General features: G+C 42.3%; 1 protein-coding gene across 2 annotated transcripts in view; it reads right to left on the reverse strand.

Moving 5' to 3' along the window:
* Window positions 1-12,701, reverse strand: part of LPAR1 (lysophosphatidic acid receptor 1) — a 121,756-nt gene that overhangs the window by 69,960 nt on the left and 39,095 nt on the right. The gene's annotated exons all lie outside the window — the stretch shown is intronic.

Here is a 12,701-nt window from a genome sequence, read left to right on the forward strand (position 1 = left end):
CATTTGGGTTGGGGGAAGGGGTGTTAGGTGGCCCCGTCACTTTACACTGAACTTACACGCTCCGGCTCCTGCCGGATGGCGAAATCCCGCATGGCCAGAAAGCCGTGCCACACACAGTATTTTACAATGGAGGGGATGGCCACAGCCCAGCAGCCGTCCCTTCCAGTGGTGGGATCCGGCTGCAACCCGGAAGCCGGGCCGTGGCCGTCCCATGTGAATGGACACAATAGTGTCCATTAACAACTACTGTGCATGGCATGGCTTTTGGCCGTACGGGATTTCAGAGCCCAGCAGGAGCCGGAGCGTGTGAAATAGCCCTTAGTGGAGCAAGCCACGAATGGATGATGTTCAATTCAGTTCAGTAAAGGGAGGGACTGGGAGCATTACTGCATTACTGCAGTGCAACAAAGATGCGAGGCTGTTACAGGTTTTCCTCAACATTTGCTTGATCCATGTGGGATACAATTGAGAATAACAACCTTCCCAAAGTGTTTCCACAAGGGTATGTGTTTTACTGATGGCGGTCACATATTACCAGACATTGTGTTGACCATTGTCAGGTCAATCTTTTAAAATCCATGACAATGCATGTCAACATATTGACTGTCATCCTAGATACTATGGGTGTGGATCAAAGGGTGTTCAGTGTCTATGTCGACATGTGAAAAATGTTGACATTGTCAAAAGGCCAACACAGGCAAAAGATCAACGTGAGTTTTTTTTTCTCTTTTTTTTTTGTGTCACCCGGTTATTGTAACGTGTACTTGCTTGCTTTGCTTTGGGCACTTTGCCATTCCCCTGCTAAAGTCCATAACTCAGTAGTTATGTCTGAAATCTGGGAGCAAGGCTGGATTAAGGGACACATGGGCCCAAAAATAATCAAGGGCTATGAAAAGTAGGAAACTGTTACATGTGCTGTATGGGTGTGTCCAGTGCAGTGTGGGTGTGGCAATTGCCATGTGGGAGTGAATAGCCCCAATATCTCCCTAAGGGGGAGATTCTCTAATCTAAAAATGCGGTAAAAACCCCGTGATCAGGTTTTTACCGCATTGTGGGATGCGGGTTACCGCTGCGGGGGGCATCGCCAGAAAAATCTGGCAATGAACCATAGAAGCCAATGGACTTCTACCGCAACCCTCCGCTGCCCCGCATCAACCCACCGCCGCCCCGCACGGACCCCCGCCGCACCGCATCACCCCCCCCCCCCACCTGTGTCCGGGCAGCACAGCGCTGTGCTGCCCAGACCTGTGACCTCTTCCTCCCTGCACTGATCCTCTTCCGGGTGCAGGGAGGAGGAGAGCCCGGCGCAGCAGCAGCAGTGCCAGGTAAGGAAGGGAGGGGAGAGCCCGATGGGACCCGCTGACTAGCGCAAAGGACAGCTCTTAACGCAAGAGCTGTCCTTTGCCATAAATATCGCATATGTTACTGCATATGCGATAATTATGAATGTGAAGTGCGCGGTAAGGGGGCACGGATGATACAGCATCCCGCCCTAAATATGCAAAAGTTAAATATTTTCATAATTTTGTGAGGAAAATTTAATTACAATTTTAATATTTATGCTGGGCATTACAATTATCTGGCCAAACTGCCCTCGATGTGGACAGATAATTATAACGTGTATGCCGGCAACCAATCCAGTGATTTTGATAAGACAGACTTGATAATTCAATATTTTTAAAGTGTCATTGCGCAAAGAATGCCCTGCTGTGGACAACTGACTGACATTTCCTGTTCCTTCACATGGGAATAAATGGGGAAATGTCTAATTCCCAGGAGCAGTACAGATGTTATGATATTAGAGCCAATTTATTTATTATTTATTTACAGTTTCTTATATAGCGCCGCATATTCCATTGCGCTTCACAATTAGAAACAACAGTGAACAAACAAACTGGGTAGATACAAACTGACTTAGAGGTAGGAGGGCCCTGCTCATAAGCTTACAATATATAAGGATAATAGGAGGGATAAATAAGGAGAGAATTCCATAGCATGGCAGTCCCATCAGATTGCAAGACAGTACTGATGAGATGCAATTAGATATGAATGCTACTGGAGGTTGTGTGGGGGTTCTGAATATGATAAGCTAGCCTGAAGAGGTGAGTTTTCAGGGAACGCTTGAAAGTTTGGAGGCTAGAGGACAGTCTTAATGTGCGTGCTGCCCAAGAAAAATCCTGCAAGTGTAAGTGGGAGCGAGTAATGTGTGTGGATGAGAGACGCAGATCTTGTGCAGAGCAGAGAGGTCGGGTGGGGATATATTTTGATATAAGCAAAGAGATATAAGTCAGTGTAATCAGAGTATTGGCTTTGTATGTAAGTAGAATTATTTTATATTGAATGCAGTAATATACAGGCAACCAATGGAGGGACTGACAGAGCGGATCAGCAGACGAAGAACGTCTAGCCAGGAAGATCAGTCTTGCAGCTGCATTCAAAATGGATTATAGTGGTGAGAGTATTTTCTTAGGAAGACTGGTAAGGAGGCTATTGCAATAGTTAATGCGTGATATAATGAGTGCATGGATTAGTCAATACACTATGTGATTTTACAGTTAATATAGAGGGGGCTGGCCTCTCGGAGGGGCGTGGTCATGCCCCCATGGGAGGTGGGAGGGAAAAAATATTTTGTTTGCATTGCCGGGTGCAACCATCAGCAACACTGCCAGCATCCATATTCAGACTGCCAGCATCTGATCACTAACCACATCCCCGTTCATGCCCCAGCCCGACACTGGCTGCATCACACACACACACACACACATATATATATATATATATATATATATATATATATACTGCCAAAATGTTAAGATAAGACTGATAGGCCTTGTAATCTCTGTCCTTTGATTATTAGGCCTTTTCAAATTGAAATGTGATTATTATTATTCTTTTGTTGATATGACAAGTCATTTATGACATCATTCTGGTGTGCCCATTGCTGTTGTCCAATATGACTAATGCTGGCTTTTGCAAACAAGTTTAAATACATTGTTGAAGCAAAAAGGCAAATTAGATCACATTAGTGTTTTTAATTTCCCAATCTCTTTAATCTTTAATTAGTATCAGATGTTGTTCTAATTTATCCAGACAGGCTGCTCTTTTCATTGTTTTTCTCATTAGCTTGAAATATTTAAAATACAGTACTTACTAATAACCAGTGTACAGTATTCTTACTTTACTTTTCCAGTCAGTAATTAAAATCTAAGTTCCATCATATAAACTAACCTACCGGTTTCCCAGAAAATTATACTTGGAAGTAACATTTTCATTCTCTTGGAAGTAACATTTTCATTCTTTCCTCAAAGAACCTATACACATCAAAAGGTATAAGCCTAACAACAAGCAAAAAAATTAAATATGAATGTAAACTGTAATAACATCTGGTAATGTGTTACTTCAAATCGGCTACTTGGGCCACCTACACAATCTTGTGGATTAGAAGAGTTTATTAGAAATGTATATAGAGTAATGCATTTAAGTTATTTTACATTGTGTCCTTATATTGTTTTCAGTTTTCTGGCTTACAAAAATCTGCTGTGTCATTTTTTTTTTTTTTTGGGTGTTTCCTTTTTCCACAGCTGTTAATATTACAGCATTTCCTGCATTAAATAAAAGTAATGTTTTAAAAAATAGTTATAAAAACGACAAAAAAACAGCGCTTTAGTGTTAAGAGAATACCAAATGTATGTTAAAGTCTTTATTTATGGAGTTCAAACTTTATTTATTTATTTTAGATTCAAACTATTATTTTTTGTGGCTGTAATTTAACAAAAATAGGAAAATATAAAAAAAATTGGAGAATATTTCATTTATCCATTTAAGGTGTACAATCTATATCCAGATATTTCAGATGATAGAACTATAGCAAGTACTAAAGGTAAAAAACAGACTTCATGCCAGAGGTGGAACTACCATCGGTGCAGCATGTGCAGAGCACCAAGGCCCCTGAGGACTAAGGGGCCCACTGCTGCCCTTATCACCCTCTTGCTGTCACCTACTGTTTTTTCCTATCACATTCTGCCTTCCCCCTCCCTCTCCCTGTCACCTCTCACTGTCATCCATGGACATGTTGCATATTGGATTGAGATGGATGAAGGGGTCCCAAATTATATTTTTGTACCCAAGCCATACTTACCTACCCTCCCAGAATGGCTGGAAGGGTCCTGAAAATTGGGTTCTCCTCCCAGCCCCCCGGAAGGGTGGGCAAACCTCCCACATTTAGCGTAATTTAGTACCACCCCCTCCCCGAATATCTGCAAATAACAGCACTTACAGGAATAGGGAGGGCTTAATGACAGCAAGCCCCAACAACCCGGAGTAGCTGCAGAGTGTCTACATTCTAGGGGTTTTCCCAGCAACCCACAAGTTCTGCCACTGCTTCAGGCAATAGGTGCACATCACAATGCATTACGTTTGTATAACTTCCAAGCTTAAATAAATGTAACAGCATATTCTGTGGTCTCAGAGGTCATTGCAGTGCCTCTGTGAAAACCAGCCGGTCAGTGCAGGGCTAGTGTATTTCAGAGCCTGTCAATATATTCTAAAAAAGCAATGGCGATTGTCTTAAACTACATGAGCTGTGATTGTCCATTAAACCGAAAGAGTAAAAATAAATGACCAAGATCAGAGTTATACAATATTTCCAACTGATTGCTTCTTGCACAGGCAACTAGATGTAAGGATATAGGGCATGATTCATTAATGATCGGTCCCCAGTGTATTTGTTCCGGGGACCGATATTTTGGCTCTGCGCATGCGTATATGCTAAAATACGCATGTGCAGGGGCGCTGTGTGGACGCCTTTGTAGGGAGGGGCAGGATGGATGCAGTCAGGGGGATGATGCATGGGAACGCGCATCGGGTTTATTAGCGTCCCGCCCCGTTCTCGGAGCCGCACGGCGCAAATATTGATCAGTCAAGACTGACTTATGCTTGCGAACAGAGGAAAAATTGGCGATCATTGAATTAATTTTGCCCCATACGCTCCTGTATGAATGGGTGTTTTTGCTAAACATCCATTCTCATTGCAGCAGGGATTTTCATGCAGCAGCATTCACTCGCCCGCGGGTGGCATTAGAGGGCTCGCTAACCAGCAAATCGTAGCTGCTTAGCGAGCATTAGTGAATCAGGGCCATAGTACAAGTTATATTCTGGGTTAAACATAGGACTAAATAGCAACATTCTGAATGGTCAGTTTACGGCAGTTCCCAAACTACAATCAATCAGTGCATCCCTATTTAGATCTACGGGGGAGTTTCCCCAAGTAACCACTGATTTACAGAAGGGCTCCGACAGGAGCAATAGTGTATTTTTTTGGGGGTTTTGATTTGCCATGATTCAGAATGCTACATGGATCAAATAGGGTATGAGTCTCTACATTCTGTGAGTAAGAAAATGTGACTACAAGGTATCTGGTATTTGTATTCTGTCTTTTGTCTAAAAAAATTTACAGGTGCCAACTGGCCCTTGATGTCCATGCATGCTGGCACTTGTGGTTCTACTTGGTGGGACATGTGGTCCACCACAAGTGCAATACTTTTTTAACCATTTTTATTACACTATTACATCAGCATCCAAAGCCCCAGACAAAATATACACTTTCTTACATACAGGTATTCCTACATCAATGTGCATAGTGGTACTCCTGTACATTTTATCCGAACCATGCTGTTATCATGTGTACCAAGGCTGGCTTCCATGACTAAGCTATGTCAACCTAGTATAATGTTACCCATAAGTGTGTCGTAAGAAGAAAAATGTTGGACATCTACTGTATGGTGGTTAGGGAGGTTGCTTTATCAAGGTTAACAGATATTGAAATTAAGGCATTTGGATGATATAGATTGGAAGCACAGAACTGGCAGTGGACTTTGCATATAGATATCTATAGTAGATAGTCGTTAGCATTGCTGCCTCACAGCACTGAACGCATTAATTCAGTTTCTGATCAGAACCCTATCTGCTTGTTTGCATCATCTATAGGCTGTCCAATTTCTTCCCACACTCCAAAATATGCTGTTACTGTATGTTAACCAGATTCTAACAAAATGAACCCGGTGTGCACAGTATGTGTAAGAAAGCAGCGTGTCAGCTGATAAATTGCGAGTCTAAAATGTAAGTATTTATATAATTAGAGATCAATATCTCACCACTTTATTTAAAACAGCATTTCCTGTTTCCTCAAGATCACACCAGGGCACAATGCTTCCTGTGTTAATAGTACATAAAGCAAAAAGTGAACCTGTTATTAAATATTACAGATGTTAGGAAGTGCTTATTGCTGTGGTTCTCAATTCCAACCTACAGTAGTCCCTAGTCAAGTGCCACCAACTAGTCATGTTTTGTGGATTTCTGACTGCAGAAGTACTGTAAAGCTGTGTACACAGGGGGGCGATTTCAGCACATATCGCTGGCAATATGGTCGCTGAGCGATCATATTGCCAGTTATTTCATGTGCTGTGGGAGATAAATTGATAGGAGCGCGCTCCCGTGGACAGCCCTTCATGGTCGCTGGTCGCAGGAGCATGCTCCTCCGATTATGGCTAAAAATCACTGGTCGCTGGTACACAATGTACTGTGCACCAGCGACCAGCGATTTCTAGTCAAAATGAGGTAGAGACAGAATAGATTGCAATTTTCAGCCAAAATCACTGGCCACTGATGAAAACAGTACACTGAGCAATATATTGCTGGGAGATATTGCAAGTACACTGAGCAATATATTGCTGAGCAATTTTAAGCCAAAATCGCTCAGCGACCAAATCGCACCGTGTGTACACAGCTGGTGAGATAATTACTGTGCCAGCAACTTAGATAACCTCACCTGTGAATGATTAAAGACTTTGACAAGGCATGACTTTCTGGGAGTTCTTGACTGGAGTTGAGAACTGCTGATTTGAGAAGATGTATGAAGCCTCCCAAAGAGTAATGGCAGATTTTCCACTAGACATGTGGGGCCTCCCCCACTACTTGCTGTGTGCATTTTGTGTGTGTGTGTGTGTGTGTGTGTGTGTGTGTGTGTGCAGTGAGCTGTATGATGGTAGGACAATGAGGTGTGATAGAGTAGTGAGCTGGGGGGACCAGTGAGGAGAGCAGTGTGAACTGTGGAAGGGGTGAGGGAAGGTGGATATGGAGAGAGCTATAAAAGGGGTGTGATATGGAGTGAGGTAACTGTATAAGACATTTTTTTAAAGAGGTGGCCAATAATATTGTACCTAGGGGCTGTCTGAATCCTAAATTAACCTATAGCAAGCATTTAGTCCACATCTCTCAACTGTCCCTGGGACATCTGGGAGTCCTGATACTCCCAAATGAATATTGGCAGGTATAATTGAGCTGATTGATTCTATTGGCAATTTCTCTACCCTACAATATGTCCCCTGTATTATAGATGCACTTCCACCTACTGGGTTCTGGGTAAGGAGTGAAGTACATTAGAAAAACTAAAGGTGCGTACACACAGGGGCGATTTTGTGCAAAATCACGGGAAATATGGTCACTGAGCGACCATATTGCCCGCAATGGGAGTGTGCACCAGCGATATATCGCCGGGTGCGTGCTCCCGTTTTTGCCCCTGTGGTGATCGCTGGTCGCAGGAACATGCTCCTGCGACCAGCTGATTACCACTGCCGGGCTCCCCCCGGCAGTTTCTTTTTCATCAGCGACCATCTCTGGTTGCTGATGTAAAGTAGAAACTGAGCAATATATTGCTCAGCCGTATATTGCTCAGCAATATATGACTGAGCAATATATCTCCCCCATGTGTACACAGCATTAGAACTACCCAGGTATTTTTACAGAACTCTTAGCAAATAGACAGTGAGGGTAAAATAAGTTTTATGTATTTAAAAATGAGGGACATGTAATCAAATTATTATTTTGAATTTGGAGAATATTTAAAACAAACCGTTTTCTTATGATTAATTCAAGTGCTAATGAAAAACATTAGTTGGTAAAATAGTGATAACAGTTGTTGTTAGTAATAATACAACTTGTCTTTCTTAATCTTTTACAACTGTCACAGTTTATCTTGCTCTAGCTTACTTTCCCAGGAGGATAGGACTGGAATGTTGTATTGTTTAAAGACACACATATATACCCACCGCAGCAGAAAATCTGTGTTTTCCCAATCCTCTGGGAAAGTAGGCAAATCTTCCCCTCCACCACCACCTCCGCCCCCCCCCCCCCCCCCCCGCCGCCCAAACACACCCCCTTAAGCTACTTGCCCCTGCCTGCACCCCTGGTCAACTGGTTAGTCAGCAGAAGTGGGCGGTGTGGTGATGCAATTTGTGCAGAATCGTGTCACAATAGCCCTAACTCCTGCTTTACATATGTAATGTGATGTGGCCATTGTAAAGCAGGGTGCAGGGCTATGATGATACTGTATGATTGCACCTCAACACCTCCAGAACGCCTTCAAGCCCCTTTTTGGGATATGCTTGCTCCCTTCCACCAAAACCCAGGTAATTGCCATGATAACCTGGGTCCTACTTAGAGCGAGATTACTAGGGGGGGGGGATGCTCTAACATCCGCACCCCAGCTCCGCCCCCTATCGCCGCCCTTCGCATTCATAATTATCGCATATGCACTAACATATGCGATAATTATGGCAAAGGACAGCTCTTGCGTTAAGAGCTGTCCTTTGTGATAGAGTCAGCGGGTCCCAAACTTACCCGGCGCTGCTGCTGCTGCGCCGGGCTCTCCTCCTCCCTGCACCCGGAAGAGGATCAGTGCAGGGAGGAGGAGGTCACAGGTCCGGCCAGCACAGAGGTGAGAGGGGGGGGGGCGATGCGGGGCTGCGGGGGTCCGTGCGGGGCAGCAGTGGGGCGGTTCGGGGCGGTGGAGGGTTGCGGTAGAAACCCAAAGGCTTCTATGGGGCATCGCCAGATTTTTCTGGCAATGCCCCCGCCGCGGTAACCCGAAGGGGGATACTTAAAAAACCCAGATAATGTGGTTTTTACCGCATTTTTAGCTTAGAGAATCTCCCCCTAGGTGTTTGGAGATAATGTCATCCCCAAGCACATAGAAGAGCAACTGCACCTATTTGCAGCGTAAACAGCACTGACCCAAATATAACTCAAGTTGGAGCTACAGTGGAGATAGGGCCCGGGTGTACCCTCGTATGTGCTGGCCCCATACATATTCCGAATAGCAGAATGTTGCACATCCAATATGTTCTAAGGGGGCTTGGTAGTTGCATATTATGACTTTTGTGGTAAGCTAGAATTAAGCTTTGCTATTTTTTGCATTCCAATTGCCCCAAAAAATAAAAACACAAAAAAATAAAAATGAATATCTGTCATATTATAATGGAATAGTAGGAACCTTTTCGGGAAAGTTGCTGTCACTTATGGCTATAGCATGTGCTTGTGGGCTTGTGGTGCTGAGTAGGAAAACATTCATCTGCTCAGCAGCAGCAATCTGATAACCTCTAGGAGAACATTGTTAAATTAGCACTTATTTATCAAAATATTTGTTTGACTAGATTATTCTCCAAGTTGCTTCATATATGAACTATAGAGCATAATAAAACCACCAGTCTGGGCGCTGAATGCAGTGCAGAGTGTGACTAATAAATAAAACAATAATGTCACAATAAAGACAATAATTTCAAATATTAGCTGCACACTATACATATTCTATTACAGTAATATTCTAAAAGAAATGATAGAATGTAAACCGCTTTGCCGTATTCTTCAGGCAAGACAGCTTCACTAACGTTCACTATGCAATTGTGTGTTATGTGATAGCCACAAGAAACATGTACAACAAGGGTTTATATAAGGGGTCATTTATTACACTGTGGAAGTTCTACATACTGTGTTTTTCACATTGCTATGACACATGTAGTGCTATGCCATGACACATGTAGTGCTATGACATTACACATGTAGCACATATCCTAAACTGAGATGTGGTCACTAGGTCAACCTTTTCCATGTCAATCTAATGTTTGTGTCGACCGAATGACCATGTCGACATATTTCATGTGTTGATCTAAGTTCTGTTGACCTAAGTTATGTTGACCCTATGACCCATAAATCTTAGTAGTGTTATATATTACCACAGAATAGCCCCAGGTAAAAGTTACGGTGGTATATGAGGTAGTCCCCAAAACCCTCATGCTTGTCTGCAGAATGTTTGGTGGGTGCCAGGTTGGCATCCTCTTGCACAGTTCCTGTACCTCCCATTCCTGAGCACCACCATTTTGAGATGAATTTGCCAGGGTGGCCTGCGAATTTAGATCTCAAGTTCACTGTGATTTCCAAGACTCTATTGTTGTTCCAGCTCACTATGATTACCAAATCGTCTCAGTTAGTCCAGCTCATTGTGTCTCTGTCTCTATTCCACCTTTGTGCATCTTACAGCCTTTGTATGCAGTCATACACTGTTGCTGCCACCTGCAGACAACAGCAGTAATACCGCTGTTGTCCCTCCAGACCACCCTGAAGTTGTCTGCTGCATTCTATTAAGGAATCTTTTCCAGTTGTCCCAACTGTAACCAGCCGGTATAAGAGACCTGAAATACTCAGCCTTGCATACATGCCAGTTGCCACAAATAGCCATGGGGCCAGTTAAAAATCTCGGTACTTATGTATTATCTGGACTCCCATGTTAAATGCACCCCATTTTTTCATACCCCTACTATCCAACTACGCTTGGAGTTGATTTTATATAGTGTGGCGAGCGCAGCGAGCCACCGTGCCCGAAGCGTTGCGAGCGGACGCGGTCTCATAAGAAAAACGGGAGCCCAGATATTACATAAGTACCAAAATCTCAATTCTACCAGTGGCATGGCAATTGGTAGGTGTACATGTCTGCTAAACATTAACATATTTGGGCTATGATAAATATAATACATAATTAAAAAAGAAAGACAATAAGAAAAAAGTATTTTTTCTACTTAAATGCAGTCATAGGTTGGCATTTCCCTGCTTTACATTGATCAAAGTAGCTTCAAAAGGAAATGAATTACACCCACTTCACTTTTTGCTAGAAGACGTAATATGACCTGAATACAAATACAAATTCCCGTATCGTTTTCATCATCCTGTGGTGTGTTCTGATTTTTTTGAGCTGAACAGAGGGGTAACAGAAGCTCACATTCACATTAAAAGACCTTTGTGCCCACACAAACTGTAAATGCAGCTTTATTAACCAAGATAATGACGGGACATTGACAGTAAAAGTTTAGAATGCTGTTGCCCTGTCCATGTTTTAAGTGGTCTTTGTGCACTGGGATTTTGATGTCAATAATCAAGCTCAGCTATCAAAAACAATCCCCACAATTATTCTTATTTATGTAGTGAGCTGAATTCAGTGTAATTCACTTACCTACACCTATATAATTGCCTTTGGAGACACCACCACAAGTTGTTCTTTAGTTATACTTATTGTATGTTTCTCACCAGCAATCATGGGAGCCGCACAAAATTGGTGGTGCTAAATGACTCTATCACATTATTTAGCCCCACCCCTCTCAGTATGGGTATTGCCCTGTGTAGGGGCGGGGCCTACTGTCAGACTATTCCCCCTCAAATTGCCCTGCCGTGTCTCCTCTCCGTGGTTCTCCCATAGAAGATACATATAAAGTAGGTAGGTATAAATCTATCTGAGCTTGGAAAGAATACAAAAACAAAACAAATGCTATAATGGAAATATGGGCCTGTGTGACCTTTTTACAATTCCTGTTCACTATTATTTAGAGCTAGGCACAAACCAACTTGGGCAAAGTTACGTTGCACTATCAAGACTAATATATGCGGAATAAATTAGAGGTGGATGAGAAGATGTCCCTGCTCAGCTCTAAGATGCAAATTTACAGGTTTACTCCATGTTTTAAAAAACATGGAAGGTATTTGTGAGACACATCAGTGGTCTATTGACATCTTTTGCATGTTTGCCTATCTATTTCTATTTAGACCATGTTTGTATACCCATGTTTGCCTTTAGACATGGCTTTAAATGGAATAATACTAAATAAATGATAACGAGGTAACAAAAAAGCCAAAGTTCTATATTTCTATCTACTAAGGATCAAAGTTACAAGAATATATAAACATTTAAAACAATATATAAACATTTAAAACATTTAAAAGATCTTTTGCTCCATTGTTGCTTTTCTAATAAAGCTCTCTCTTGGTGTTTGTAAAACATCTGGATTGGATGAGGCAACAGAACAGCAAACACAGCACAGATGTAGCAGTTACTGCAAATCAGATGACACAGCAGACCCTGTTCTATCCCCAAAGTCAATGTTATAGCAAGATATTGAAATAAAAAAGAACATAAATACAGTTGTTATTTTGTAACAACTAAACACAGAAAAAATACTTTACAAAAAAACCCTAGGCTTTTCAAACTGCATGTTTTTGCAGAATTAAGTTGGCAAATCAGTAAATGATTATAGTCAACTTGGAAGTCACATTCTGTCATGTAAGCACAAATGCTTCCCAGATTTCCACTAATGGAATTAATTGTGCGTAGCCCATACACTTCTCTCTAGGAGGATAGGGGATTCTTTTCAGCTTAGAAACTCTTGCTCACAATACACAGAGGTACAAATGCTGCGCTCTCAGGCAGAGAACTGGAAGCCGTTGTTGCAAACAAGACCGTACACGCTTTGTTTTTCCTCTCTATCATTTATTTTAAAATGTGATTGTGCTAAATTGCCAGGGTAACTTTTAACAACTTTTGA

Source organism: Crinia signifera, chromosome 1, assembly GCF_055691185.1.
Source record: "Crinia signifera chromosome 1, ASM5569118v1, whole genome shotgun sequence".
NCBI lineage: Eukaryota > Metazoa > Chordata > Amphibia > Anura > Myobatrachidae > Crinia > Crinia signifera.